Source organism: Carassius carassius, chromosome 8, assembly GCF_963082965.1.
Source record: "Carassius carassius chromosome 8, fCarCar2.1, whole genome shotgun sequence".
NCBI lineage: Eukaryota > Metazoa > Chordata > Actinopteri > Cypriniformes > Cyprinidae > Carassius > Carassius carassius.
Genome location: NC_081762.1, coordinates 6,903,251 through 6,916,249, shown reverse-complemented (window position 1 = coordinate 6,916,249; position 12,999 = coordinate 6,903,251). Strand labels below are relative to the sequence as shown.

Genomic DNA, 12,999 nt, shown 5'->3' with positions numbered 1-12,999 from the left:
ACAACAAAAAATCTTCTGACTATTTATGACAAAATATTTCTGTTTGTCATGAAAGCATAATGTTTTATTTATTTGAACACATTTAGCTCAAAGTCCACTTAGAGGCTTTTGATGTTGTATTTCCACAGCTCCGTGTCTGAAAAACGACTCATCTGAACTCTAACTTTGGTTTAAAACATTTTTGAAGTTTGTTGGCCTATGAGCCATAAGAAAGCTGTATGAAAATTAAATATGCAGCTTTCATTTGTTTTATTCTCCCCAAATTAAACATTTTAATGGGAAGCGCAAACTTCTTTCATCTGTCCCAAGGAAGTTGCTGATGTTCTTTGTGCGTAGGAAAGAAAGGCCTATAAATGTGTTTAACAGATGTATTTCATAATCCCACCAGTGGCTAAAGCTCAACATGTTCACTTGATTGAAGTCTCCATTTCTCGAAACGCTCCTCTCCGAAGAGCTTGTTTTTTTTTTTGGAGTTGTTCAAATGCCTTAATTTATCCTTAAAGGGATATTTAATTATAAAACTTCAGACAAGGAGTTTTTCTCCTGATAGTTAGCTCCCTCTTCACATGTCATTAACATGCAGTATCTTGCTCGCTGCCTGCTGCCAGAGTTTACACAGAGGGCGAATTTTAAGATTTTTTCTTTAAAAAGTTCCATAATGAAATCTTGTCGTTGTCGTAAACAACGTTAAAATCTTATAGGAAAGAGTACATGTCAGTGTTAAACTGCCCTGATTGCTGTTCGGAGATGTTGTTGCTCTGGCAACAGTGTTATGAGAAATTTAAGCTCTAAAGTCGAGAGGTTCGCTGTTCAGAATCAAGTGAAAGTTCAGAGTGATTCTTGTGTCCTTTTCTATGAATATCTGAGAACAGGAAGGGTAGAAACAGAACTGAGGAGTGTTGAAAGCTGGTCAACACTTGAGAGCTTGATTTAGAACACAGACTTATGCCAGTCTTTTTTTCCTTTTTTTAAAATCACAGTCTTGGTTTTTAATATTCACTCTTTCTTGCTTCTTATATATAGCTTCTGTTATATAAAGCAAATGATGGGGTGAAGTAGTTGGTTGTTAGGTTGGTTGTTAGGTCGTTGCTAGGATGTTGTGGGTGGTTGCTGGGTTTTAGTCATGTTGCTAGTGTTTTGGGTGGTGTTGAGGCTGTTACTGGAGATTTGGTGTGGTTTTCTATGATCTGAGTTAGGGTTAGGTTGTTGCTAGGATGAATGCGTAGTTGGAGTGGTTGTAAGGTGTTTGCGTTGCTGGAGTGGTTGTAAGGTGGTTGCGTTGTTGGAGTGGTTGCAAGGTGGTTGCGTTGTTGGAGTGGTTGTAAGGTGGTTGTGTTGTTGGAGTGGTTGTAAGGTGGTTGCGTTGTTGGAGTGGTTGTAAGGTGGTTGCGTTGTTGGAGTGGTTGTAAGGTGGTTGCGTTGTTGGAGCGGTTGTAAGGTGGTTGCGTTGTTGGGGCGGTTGTAAGGTGGTTGCGTTGTTGAGGCGGTTGTAAGGTGGTTGCGTTGTTGGAGCGGTTGTAAGGTGGTTGCGTTGTTGGAGCGGTTGTAAGGTGGTTGCGTTGTTGGGGCGGTTGTAAGGTGGTGGCGGTGTTGGAGCGGTTGTAAGGTGGTTGCGTTGTTGGAGTTGTTGTAAGGTGGTTGCGTTGTTGGAGTGGTTGTAAGGTGGTTGCATTGTTGGAGTGGTTGTAAGGTGGTTGCGTTGTTGGAGTTGTTGTAAGGTGGTTGCGTTGTTGGAGTGGTTGCAAGGTGGTTGCGTTGTTGGAGTGGTTGCAAGGTGGTTGCGTTGTTGGAGTGGTTGCAAGGTGGTTGCGTTGTTGGAGTGGTTGTAAGGTGGTTGTCGGCATTTGTGGTGGTTGCTATGGTTTTGGAGTTGTTGCTGGAGGTTTAAATAAGGTCAAAACTCCCATATATCATAACATTTTTATGCTCACATGAGGTGGTTTTCCAGGCAACTCGAAAAAGGAATGTATCAAAAAACATGTGTCTTTTTTTCTTTTGCATTTACAGGTCATCTGAGTCACATGTATATTCTTTAATATACTATAACCTCCAAGAAACACCTCATTCTCCTCATAAAGGCCTTTCCTTTCCAATAATGCTTGGATATTTACACTACACATGTCTGGTGCTTTACGGCTCTGACACAGCCACTGGCCACTCTAGTCAAAGCTAGTGTTTATACCAGCTGCGCTGCGTCACTTTTCCAAAGATTTCCAGAAGCAGCTCTCTGCACTGCTTCACTAAAGATACACATCTACTTCTTCGATTAAAAATAATGATTAGTGCGGTGGCTGTAATATACATAAACCTACCAACATCCTTTGCCATGAATTATCATTAGACTTATTGGCAATTGTTTTTATCGACATTTATGAAATATCGCAAAAGTTTTGCACAAATCTGTAATGGAAACCTTGCTACTGAGAATAATTATTAATAATTTTACAAAATATTTTAATTTCAAATATATGCTGTTCTTTTGAACTTTATTTTCGCCAAAGCATCCTAAAAGAAGTATATCATAGTTTTCACAAAAATATGAAGTATTTCAACTCTCAAAGTCAACACTGGTATTAATAAATGTTTCTTGACAAGCAAATCAGCATACTAGAATGATTTCTGAAGGATCATGTGACACTGACTGCGTTTACATGCAGCCAATAACCCGTTCAAAACCGGGATATTAGCAATAACCCGGTCGCGCACGGCCATGTAAACACCGGCAAAAACCCGGATATGCTCATATAAAAACCGGGATATTATACCTGGGGTACCCCTTTTCTAACCCGAATATTTGGTCTTGTAAACGCGTTTCGGCATATCCCCATCAAATTGTGTGTTCTGCGCATGTTCCATTCGCAAGGAATCTTGGTCTTTTGAGTAGAGACGGCGCATAAAAAAACCCTGCGTGCAGTATAGAGGCACAGTAGTGTCAAGTGCTGCTGGTGGATCAGTACCAGCGCCAAAGTGCAAACAAAGACTATCGCTATCTGCCCCAAACTATTCATTATCCGCCTGCTGCTGCTGTTGTTGTTGTCTTTGGATACAGGAAGAAGATTCGGAAATGACGCATATTGCGTCTTGTTGTCCGTACGTCCAGACGCTAACCGTGCGTCGCCGTTTACATCGGGATTGGCGACTGATTACACATTCCATGCATACAGGAGTAACTCTCTCTGCTCACACATGTAAACGGGTTTTCCCGAATGTTTCAGAAACCCGAATAGTGACCTTAAACCGACCATAACCCGAATTTTAACAGCATGTAAACGTAGTCACTGAAGAGAGCATAAGACACCTTTCAGGACCTTTCTGTTTACTTAATATGTGAAACTCTCTCAGTTTTTTGCTTATTTCTTTAGATCTGTGTCTCTGTTAAACCTTCCGGTGAGTCTGCGTCCTCATAAGGTGAAAAGCCTTCTGGGACAGGGCATGTCCAGCACCAGCCCATTCATCTACTCTCCAATTACAATGCACAGCAGAGGAGACGAGCACTTGAAGAAGATCGGTGAGTTGTTTCTCTTTAACTTCCTCTGTGTGAGTTATTGTTTTCTCTGAGACTTTAATCATATTGGCGTGATCTTTGAGTTTTCACCTCACACACTGTTTATGCAGGTTGGTATTGCTCTGATGGGCTTTGGTAGTGATCTTAATTACTGTTTAAAAGATTCTAAACTGAACACACATCATTGTGCTTCCAATTGGTCTGTTTGATTCATTATGACAGGCGCTGTCATTAAGTTGTCTCTTTTCCTGTTGGCAGTTGGAGGCGCCTGGAAGGAGTTGAAGTGTTTTCTGGATCTCTTAAGCAGCATCAAACGGCACAGGCTCTATTATTTATAGACTTCTTAAGGCAAATGGCAGAACACTTTGCCACATTAAAAATACTATGGCAGTGTAGTTGTTTAAAATCTCAAACCATGGTGACTAGCTGGTACTGTGAAGCTATTACAAGTTAAAACTATGGTGCTTTGATACAGTATATATACTATGGTATTCTTTAAAGTACTAAGAAAATACTATCTTAAATGAATACCATGAAATGTATTAAAATATCATGTTACTGTACTGTATAGTTATGGTATAACCATGGTATGTTAATATTTATCATGATATATTTTGAATTACACACACACACATATATATATATATATATATATATATATATATATATATATATATATATATATATATATATATATATATATATATATATGTATATATGTACAGTACAGACCAAAAGTTTGGACACACCTTCTCATTCAAAGAGTTTTCTTTATTTTCATGACTATGAAAATTGTAGATTCACACTGAAGGCATCAAAACTATGAATTAACACATGTGGAATTATATATGTAATTATATACATAACAAAAAAGTGTGAAACAACTGAAAATATGTCATATTCTAGGTTCTTCAAAGTAGCCACCTTTTGCTTTGATTACTGCTTTGCACACTCTTGGCATTCTCTTGATGAGCTTCAAGAGGTAGTCACCTGAAATGGTCTTCCAACAGTCTTGAAGGAGTTTCCCGAGAGATGCTTAGCACTTGTTGGCCCTTTTGCCTTCTGTCTGCAGTCCAGCTCATCCCTAAACCATCTCGATTGGGTTCAGGTCCGGTGACTGTGGAGGCCAGGTCATCTGGCGCAGCACCCCATCACTCTCCTTCTTGGTCAAATAGCCCTTGATGCCTTCAGTGTGACTCTACAATTTTCATAGTCATGAAAATAAAGAAAACTCTTTGAATGAGAAGGTGTGTCCAAACTTTTGGTCTGTACTGTATATATACACACATTACTCCTTATAGTACTGGTTATAACATATAACATAACATAACATAATATAGGTTTTGGCATTGTCATCCAGAAAACATGGTTTTTACTTCTTGATACCTTTTTGAAAACTTTCCTAGCAGCTTTGATGTCAAAGATATATCACTCTAATAATCATTCACCATTCACGTGTCAGTAAAAGTCTATTTATAGATCAAGCTCCTCCAGATTCATATTAAATTCATGGACTGTGTCTAATCTCTCACTCTGGGCATACCTTTTTCGAGTTCTATTGTTTTGTTGTAGATTTTTTGGGTATATTTTTGGATCGTAGGGGCCCTGAGGAACTGGCAGGAATCTTATGAAGACAGATGGCTGTTCAGTGTGAGGTTGCCCCGACTTTTCAAACAAATCATGTTGTATAAGAGTCAGATGGCTGTTTCCAGCCTGTCTTATTTCATTCTGCCAAAACCCACCAACGTCTACTGCGACTGCCCGTTTTTATTTAGTTTTTTTCATGTGCTATCCCATGTCCACTTGGATACTCCCAGTGGTCCTGATTTCACTCAATTACGTGGGAGTGGTTAGTCAACTGCTTCCGTCATGGGTCGTGATTAGTCACAGGTGGGCGGGAAGAATCGACACAGGTGGGCACTTTCCTGAAGACTTCGTCTTTCTGCTGTTGAAGCGAGGTTTTGAGTTGCCTCAATTTCCGGTTGATTGCACAAGCACCTAGATGTCAAGAGATAGTTTTCCAAAGAGGGATGGAGGGAGCAAGAGAATGAAAGGACAAGGGAATTCACATTCAAAACAATCATTCTGGTCGTTTACATAATTTGATCATTTTCAATCAGGGTTAAATTAGTGCCACATACTTCCACTTTCAAGTGAGGCTTCACTGAAATGCCACTTGGTCTTGTTTGGATTTGGCTTAATGAAACCATTCAGATCCTGCTTTATTTTCTTTTAAAAAATGTCGACATATTTGCCTTTTTAGTGGCTTTTGCTTTTGTTTATGCTTATTGTAATTGCACTGTAATTGCACTGTTTTTTTTTTCGAAATTATAAGTAAAACAGATCACAGATGTACAAGAAAATACCATTTCATTTTTTATACTTCAAAAATGCAATGTCTTATTCAACATGTTAATTTCAATTTCTTTGTAATTGTTTGTGAAATTTACCTGCAATATCTGAGTGAAAATTGTTTCTATACCATTTTTTTTCAGTGTAATTTTAACATGGTTTTTGCCTGGCAGGTTATAAAAAAACAGTTTTTACATTAGATATGACTTAGCTCTGTTTTCTGTAGAGATGCTCTGCAAATGTGAATGACTCTTATGAGCTGATTCTTTAATGAGTCATTCAGAACGACTCATTGCCAATTTGAATCAGTCTAATGAATTTTTTATCTAATGAACTCATTGACTCTCATGAGCTGTTTCTTTAACGATCCGTTTAGAAAGATTCACAAGATACCAGTTTGAATCAGTCTGATGAACACTTTACTGAATCAACTCACTGAATCAATGTGACTCACTCACTCCAAGTTTTTATTGTGTTTAGTTATGAACGTATCGAAATGAAGCATTTTTGTTGTGTACTTAAATGGATTAATTCACCCCAAAATAAAATTTTTCATATTTCAGTATAAGTCATACAGGTTTGGATCAACACAAGGGTAAATGTTGACAGAATATTTATTTTTAGCTGAACTATCCCATTAAAGTTCTGAAACTTAAGTTAGTATTATTAATAGATATTGTTCTTGTGAAAATGTGTTAAAGGTATATGTATTTGAGTGTTTTTCTTTGTAATAAATTCCACAGACTGGACATTTTACTTTCCAAAAAGTCTGTTTAGAGACTTTCCAGGTCCTAGAGACTGATGCCACACCTGACATTTGTGTCCAATAACCATTTTTTTGCTCTCCGTTTGCACACCTGTCTAGTAATCGTGACAGTCGTGACAGGACGTCACGGCTCTTATGCTCTCGGTGGTCGTGTCTCAAATCCACAAAATCCAGTTTTCTTCGTTTAGCAATTTCAATCATTCATTCCTTTCTTTCTTAACGGCTCCCATGCACTTTGCGGGGTCAAATGTGGCTTGTAAACGAGCTGCATTATACGATGCTCCCTTTTGTTTGATTGGTAAAAGCCCGCTTAATAACTTCCCAGAATGCCACAGGCATTAGGGGATGTGTCATGCCTGTCTCGGGGTAAGCCGAGCACCCAAGGCTAACGTCTCTGAGTCACACACTTTCCCTGACAGAAAAATCTTTGGGCCGATGAACAATGTCACTTGTTTGTTGTTTTGCCTTAAAGGCTCCATTGGCTTGAATATTTTATGTAGCGATGACGCGCCACACTAAATTTGACCAGGCTGTATGTAATGAGCAGCCAGGTAAACACTCCTCCATTTGATTTGAGAACTGAAAAGAATGTTTGCATTGATTTTGGATTGTATGTCTGTTTCCAACCCTGTGGGGTGGATATGTAAGCTAGTTAGTGCGTGTTTGTGCCGAATCAACTATAGATGGTGTTTTCTTTGCTGTTCTGTTGCTTTCTCGTTCTTGCCAAAAAGCACTCTGACTCACACACACACACACACACACACACACACACACACACACACACACACACACACACCAGATGTCTCTGGAGAGAAGTCCTTTATCAAAGCGAACAGCCTCCACAAACACACACACACACACACACACACACACACACAGTGAGGCAGGGATTGCGTGAGGTACAATTAGTCGACCATTAACTAAATCAACAAGGTATATGTGTGCATAATTGTATTTGACTGATGAAACTGTGTTAGGAAATGTTTTTTTTTTATGCATTTGCCTAATTACTTTTAGAAGTTATATTTTTGTGTGCAACTTGAAGAGTGATGAGGGAAATCACAAATGAATGATCAGTTCTGGTTCCATAAATGATTCGGGAAGAAATATTGGGAAGAAATGCAAGTCCTTTGCCAAAATAAGAGAGAATTTCAATTAAACAGTTCTTGTAGAAAGTGCAGAAACTTTTTAATGACTTTTCATTGTCTTTTTAGGGGTGGCATAAGTGTAATTCAATAATTGGCCTACTGTGGAGCACAAAACAAGATATTTTGAAAACTACTTTTCCATATAATGAAAGTCAATAGGGATGTAATGCCATTTTGGACTTTAAAAAAAAAAAAATTCTTTATTCAATTAAACCTGGATTATCAGAATAAGTTGTTTTTTAATAATGATTCCTGAAAGAGAATCAGCCCATAAGACTCTTTTGTTCATGGATGTTTTTGATTCATGTTTTTGACGCAGAAGAATTATTTGATCCATAGCATTTTAAATGTACTAAAAAGAACCAGCTTAAAGTATAAGAATCTTTTGTTTGGGAATCATGTCTTTGATTCACTAAAATAATCCAGTTATAAGAATCATTCATTCTAAAACGTTTTCTAATCACAAAATTAAGAGCCCATTCATAAGGATCATTTGTTTCAAGAATCTGGAATGTTTTATAGATTCACTTAAGAATAATTTGTTCTGGTGAAGGAGTGGATGCCGAGTTGCCATATGCTTCATACTGATATTAATTATATTATTACATGATTTCTTGTTTGACTATTAATCAAGTTATGGCAAGAGTGAAATGTGTAACCTTACGTGCGCTTGAGATATTAAAGAATCCTGTTCTACCCTCTATTTCTTTTCCTCAAGATTAATGTCCACATATTATGTGTGTGTATCCAACCGTAATGATAAGACACTCGCCAGTGCTAGAAAGCCTTGAATTTTAGATAAGTTCTCTGTGTATAGTATCTGTCTGTACAGGGAGAAGCTCAGACAGTCCCAGGACAAACAATCAACTGCCAGTGTCCAGCGTATCAGATATACGTCTTTGGAGAGTTTATCTAGGTTTTGGAACCAATCAATATTTTGTTGACTTATGTATTGACGCAATTAGTATCCTCTGTCAGGGTATAACTGTGGTTGATTTTGAGTTGTACGGGGGCGGCCTGCAAACTCCTGCGAGAGTGTTGAAGCTGACTTCTGCTGAAACTGCAAACTATTTTCTTCAGTAAAATTATTATTATTAATTGAACTCATCTCTGACTCCTGGTCTTCATTGCGACATATCTGGTCCTTGGGTTTTAACTGTTAAATCACCCCAACACTGGTGTCTGGAATATTTTTGATTTACTGAAAAGAGCCAGTGATCATGAGATCCATTCATTCTGAAATGTTTTTAAATTAGCAAAGAGAATTGGCTCATAAAAGTCTCCTCTTTAGAATATTTATTTTTATTCGCTTAAAAATCTGGTGTATGAGAATCATTTGTACAGGTATCGGGAATGTTTTTGACTCACTAAAAAGAACCAGGTTATGAGATTCACTCATTCTGAAATGCTTTTAAATTAGTAAAATGAAGTGGCTCATAAAAGTCTCTTCTTCAGGAATGTTTTTATTCACCTAAATGGGGGTTGGTGGGCTGGAAGATATTGATTTCTGTTTATATCATGCTGTAGATGCTTATTTAATGTGCTTTACACTCCAGGCTCTGCAAAAAAGAAATCCTACTCGTATCCCAGTGGTCCTGCTTGTACTACAGTACATTGTTTTCTTGCAGCGTTTAAACTCTAAACCCTGTTTACACACCTGTGATTCAATCTTGCAGACATCCCACAGCTATTTGGAGTGAAGCCATGGGTTCAGCCCAACACGAATCTCAAACCTTGATCCAAATACAATTTCAGGAAGTTCCATTGGAATCTTCTCAAGCTTTGTCTCTCTAGTGCTTTCCATTTTACAAAGTTTGACAGCCACACTCACACCCTCACACAGCCTCCTTCGCGAAAGCTTCCGTAAATTGTCAACACTGAGGGGCATTTAGAGTTTCGGCCCGTTCTTCTCCTCCTCTACCTCTCTCATTTCTGCCTATGATCAGATATCAAAGTTAACAGCTGCCTCTGCTCATCTGTCCAGCGCCGCGGCTGCAGACTAACAGAATATTTAATGCTTCTTGTAGTGCTTTGCCTTCCACATCAGATTCTATAACCGAGATTGATGTTTGCTGTAAAATAAAGAGGTTATATAGCAGGAGATGGGTTTTCCTATAATTGCACAGGCGGAGAATAGGTTTCAAGTTCTGCCTGATTCTGTTTGCGTCTTGAATCATAAAACGAGTGCGATGTCTTTCTTGGCTACATAGGAAAGTCTTAGCAGTGGAGGGAGGGCAGATTAGGTCTCTCTTGCCGTAAAGTCAATTTCGTTATCTTACTGAGTGTGTGGAGTTTTGAGAGGTTAGTGATCAAAGTCAATTGTCTCATGGAAATACCATTGATATTAAATCAAGAAATCATTATTTGTGCAGACTATAGTGCTCGATTAAACCACTAAACATAAGCAGGCTTCTTACATTTATAATAGAATAAATGCAATTTATGTGTTTAAAGAGTTTCGAGATTTATTGTGGCTTTTGTTTACTTGTGACTAAAGCAGAATACATAGCAACAGACACCATGCTTACTAAGGGTGCATTTATTTGATCAAAAACACAGTAAAAACAGTAATATTGTGAATTTAATATAGCTGTTTTCTATTTGAATTTGTTTTAAAATGTAATTTATTCCTTTGATGAAGGAATCCTTTTGTAAATAATTATTTTGTAAAGAGAAAGGTATTTATTTGAATTTTTAAATGGTAGTGTACAGTCGTGGCCAAAAGTTTTGAGAATTACATAAATATTAGTTTTCAAAAAGTTTGCTGCTAAACTGCTTTTAGATCTTTGTTTCAGTTGTTTCTGTGATGTACTGAAATATAATTACAAGCACTTCATACGTTTCAAAGGCTTTTATTGACAATTACATTACATTTTTGCATAGAGTCAGTATTTGCAGTGTTGGCCCTTCTTTTTCAGGACCTCTGCAATTCGACTGGGCATGCTCTCAATCAACTTCTGGGCCAAATCCTGACTGATAGCAACCCATTCTTTCATAATCACTTCTTGGAGTTTGTCAGAATTAGTGGGTTTTTGTTTGTCCACCCGCCTCTTGAACATTGACCAAAAGTTCTCAATGGGATTAAGATCTGGGGAGTTTCCAGGCCATGGACCCAAAATTTCAACATTCTGGTCCCCGAGCCACTTAGTTATCACTTTTGCCTTATGGCACGGTGCTCCATTGTGCTGTAAAATGCATTGTTCTTCACCAAACTGTTGTTGGATTGTTGGAAGAAGTTGCTGTTGGAGGGTGTTTTGGTACCATTCTTTATTCATGGCTGTGTTTTTGGGCAGAATTGTGAGTGAGCCCACTCCCTTGGATGAGAAGCAACCCCACACATGAATGGTGTCAGGATGTTTTACTGTTGGCATGACACAGGACTGATGGTAGCGCTCACCTTTTCTTCTCCGGACAAGCCTTTTTCCAGATGCCCCAAACAATCGGAAAGGGGCTTCATCGGAGAATATGACTTTGCCCCAGTCCTCACCATTCACTATACTTTCTGCAGAAGATCAATCTGTCCCTGATGTTTTTTTTGAGAGAAGTGGCTTCTTTGCTGCCCTTCTTGACACCAGGCCATCTTCCAAAAGTCTTGGCCTCACTGTGCGTGCAGATGCGCTCACACCTGCCTGCTGCCATTCCTGAGCAAGCTCTGCACTGGTGGCACTCCGATCCCGCAGCTGAATCCTCTTTAGGAGACGATCCTGGCGCTTGCTGGACTTTCTTGGACGCCCTGAAGCCTTCTTTACAAGAATTGAACCTCTTTCCTTGAAGTTCTTGATGATCCTATAAATTGTTGATTTAGGTGCAATCTTAGTAGCCACAATATCCTAGCCTGTGAAGCCATTTTTATGCAACGCAATGATGGCTGCACGCGTTTTTTTGCAGGTCACCATGGTTAACAATGGAAGAACAATGATTTCAAGCATCACCCTCCTTTTAACATGTCAAGTCTGCCATTCTAACCCAATCAGCCTGACATAATGATCCCCAGCCTTGTGCTCTTCAACATTCTCACCTGAGTTAACAAGACGATTACTGAAATGATCTCAGCAGGTCCTTTAATGACAGCAATGAAATGCAGTGGAAAGGTTTTTTGGGATTAAGTTAATTTTCATGGCAAAGAAGGAATATGCAATTCATCTGATCACTCTTCATAACATTCTGGAGTATATGCAAATTGCTATTATAAAAACTTAAGCAGCAACTTTTCCAATTTCCAATATTTATGTAATTCTCAAAACTTTTGGCCACGACTGTATATTCAGCATTTTGAGTAAGTTAATTATTAACACTTTACAATACTTAAAACGTTGCTTTTTAGAGCTGAGTTTTGCACTTTCTTTCTCCGAGGTTTTGATAATAGAGTAGTCTGGAAGGCCTGGGTTAATTTGCTCTTGCCGTAGATCTTAAAACAGACTTTTCAAGTAGATCCAGGTGTCGGGGGGTATATTTGCCAGTTTTAGTAATGAAAATCATAAAGTTCAGATTTCCTGAAACAATGATGCTCTCTGGAGGTGTGTAGTGTTAAACTCTCTTGCTTAACTTGATATTAATGGCTTTGGGACTCATTAGATGGAAAAAAAAACACATGGCTGTTGGCTTTTTGGATACAGATGAAATATTCATTATTTTATCAGAAAAGGATGCAGTCGACTCCCTTTAGAGCAGAAAATCAGACTTCAGACTCTCCAGCAGCCCGATGGAAACCCCAAATAATGTTCAATCTCAGCCCGATACACAGAGCCAAAACTCATTTTCTAAATGTATGACTTGTCGTCCCAGTGTGCAGAGAAACCATCTGCCTTCGAGCTACCTCTCCAACGGTGAATATATTTACTCTTATTCCCAAAGAACAGACCAGCATCCTTCAGGTGTGTGTGAGATAGATGAGCCAAAGGCAAGTCTGTAGCTATTTTTGCCCATGCTGGATAGCTACGACTGGATTGACTTCTTCTCCCAGATGCAAAAAAACATAAATAAATAAAAATCACTCATAGCCAATATGAAACCCGCAGCTTTGATCAAGATTTTGACTCCATTAACCTGTTGGGATTCAGTCTTGACACTCTCGTCCATGTTCAGTCTGTTAGAGAGTTTCAAAACTGTGTGAACTTTTTGTTCAGTTGATCAAAAGTGACAGTAAAGACATTTTATAAAGTTGATGGAATGATTTCTGAAGGATCATGTGACACTGAACACTGGAGAGATGATGCAAAAGAATTCAG

At 38.5% G+C, this 12,999-nt stretch overlaps 1 protein-coding gene and 1 pseudogene across 1 annotated transcript in view; one reads left to right on the top strand and one right to left on the bottom strand.

Moving 5' to 3' along the window:
* Window positions 1-12,999, bottom strand: part of stpg1 (sperm-tail PG-rich repeat containing 1) — a 382,184-nt gene that overhangs the window by 95,063 nt on the left and 274,122 nt on the right. The window lies entirely within an intron of this gene.
* Window positions 1-12,999, top strand: part of LOC132144851 (trafficking protein particle complex subunit 9-like) — a 59,529-nt pseudogene that overhangs the window by 20,788 nt on the left and 25,742 nt on the right.